Source organism: Ambystoma mexicanum, chromosome 5q (genome assembly GCF_040938575.1).
Source record: "Ambystoma mexicanum isolate Mex_15411 chromosome 5q, UKY_AmexF1_1, whole genome shotgun sequence".
NCBI lineage: Eukaryota > Metazoa > Chordata > Amphibia > Caudata > Ambystomatidae > Ambystoma > Ambystoma mexicanum.
Window position 1 is genome coordinate 894,936,739 of NC_090933.1, and position 2,598 is coordinate 894,939,336.

Below are 2,598 nucleotides of genomic sequence, written 5' to 3' on the forward strand. Positions count from 1 at the left end.
GCCCCCAGCAGATAATGCCGCCAAGCCTTAAAGGCAGACTTGATAGCCAGAAGTTCCTTGTCAGTAATCGTGTAATTGATTTCAGGAGGCGAGAATTTGCGGGACCAAAATGCCACGGGATGCAACTGATTGGTTACCGGGTCCTTTTGTGATAGAACTGCCCCCATGGCAAGGCTTGAAGCATCAGTTTCCACGATGTAGGGGAGTTCGGGGCGAGGGTGTTTTAAGATTGGTGCAGAGATAAATTTAGTCTTCAAATCCTGGAAAGCTTGTTCCGCCTCGGTAGACCATTCAAAACGTTTGTTTTTCTTTAACAAGACAGTGATGGGCTGGACTATTCGAGAGAATTCGGGGATAAACCTGCGGTAAAAGTTAGCGAAGCCTAACATGCTTTGCACACCTTTTACGGAGGATGGTGATGGCCATTTGAGAACTGCATCGACCTTCTTTGAATCCATACGCACTCCGCCAGGTGATAATATGAATCCCAAGAATTCAACTTCAGTCACGTTGAAAACACATTTTTCCAACTTAGCGAAAAGTTTGTGTTGACGCAATCTTTCGAGGACCATTTTCACGTGTTTCCGATGTTCAGATTCCGATGAAGAATAAACGAGGATGTCGTCAATGTAAACAACAACACACACATCTATGAGCTCTCTGAGGACATCATTCATAAAATATTGAAAGGCGGCCGGGGCATTACAAAGTCCGAAGGGCATGACCTGATATTCAAATAGCCCATACTTGGTGCGGAAGGCCGTCTTCCATTCATCGCCCTCTTTTACTCGTACCAAGTGGTAAGCTCCTCTAAGATCCAGCTTTGTATATATGCATGCTTTTCTGACTTGGTCCAGGAGTTCAGGGATCAAAGGTAACGGATATCTATTCTTAACAGTGATCTGGTTCAGGGAGCGATAAGCTATACAAGTTCTAAGGTCTCCTTCCTTTTTTGGAACGAAGAACAAAGCTGAAGAAGCAGGGGACTTGGAAGGACGAATAAACCCATTTGCCAGGTATTGATCCAGGTATTGTCGAAGGTGAAGGTTCTCAGGCTCGGTGAGGGCATAAATTCTACTACAAGGAGGAGTAGATCCAGGTATCAGGTCGATCTGGCAGTCATAAGACCTATGAGGAGGTAGAGAGTTAGCCTGATCCTTCCGGAAAACATCTTGGTATTCTAGGTATGCGGGAGGTAACTGGGGAGTCTCTGAAGAAATTGCTGCCAGTGCAACACCAGGTGGAGGGTGACAAGTAGAGACACATTCTGGAAACTGGACCGTTCTTGCTCGCCAATCGATCAGAGGATTGTGTTTCTCTAACCAAGGTATTCCTAGAATAATCTGAAACTGAGGGGCCTTGATCACATCGAACACGATCTTCTCATGGTGTCCATCTTGACTTACTAGCGTCACTTCTTGAGTGGTATGCGTTACTGGCCCGGAGGCTATCTCCGTACCATCCACCGTAGTAATGACGTCCTTTACAGCCTTGGGACAAAGAGTTAGATTCATCCTCAAAACCATTTCATGATCCACATAATTGCCGATGGCACCGCTGTCGACGTAAGCTTCAATTGCATGTAATCGATCCGGATTATCAGGGCTAATGAGGACCATAGGTATCACGAAATGCGAGGTCACGGAACTGGTTTTCACGCTCGGCAAGAGGACCTCTATTCTTGTCGGGCGAGGTCGTTTCCCTGCTCAGAGTTTGTAACTTTGGTAACTGCAGCTCCTACTGCCTTCTTGGCAGGTTTCACCGGACAGTCTCGAAGAAAGTGCCCTGAGTTTCCGCAATAGAGGCATAATTGCAACTGTTTTCTCCTTTCCCGCTCCTTTTGTGTTAGAGGACCTTTCAGACCCCCTATTTGCATGGGTTCCCCGGAGTCTACTCCTTTGGAAGGAGTTGGCGGTTTGGAAAATACTCGAGCATCAAACTTGGAACGATCGGCCTTCCTGTTCTGCAGTCTGTGATCTATTTGAACGACTAAGTCTATATAGTCCGAACAATCTTGTGGGGGATTCACTACTTGGGCTAACACATCTTTGAGCTCTCCGCGTAGACCTCTATAAAACAGCGTAATCCTTTTGTCCTCAGGCCAGTGAGTTTCCACTATCAGTCTGTTGAAAGACGCAATATAAGCCAAAAGGTCTTGATTACCTTGTTGCAACGAAAGAAGCTCATTGTCCAAGGCCTGCCCCTGTGAATGTCTTGCGAACAGTTTTTCCATACTGAGCTGAAAAGCTTGAAAATCATGGAGGACCGGATCATCTTGATTTACTAGAGGGATCGACCAGTCTGCCGCATTGCCACTAAGGTACGAAAGCACGAAAGCTACTTTAGCTTGATCAGTTGGAAAGGCTGCTGGCCGGCATAAGAAATGCAACCGGCACTGATTGATAAATACTGCAAACCTATTTGGGTCACCAGAAAATCGTTCGGGCGGAGCCAGAGGTACATTCCCAGGTAGGTTGATCTGCACTGGATTCATAGAGGATGTAGAAGGAAGATTTCCCCCAGATGCGGGTAACGGGGTCTGTCCGGCTTGTGACTGTAGCAATTGTCTAGCGAGATCATCTGTTCGCTCCTTGGAAA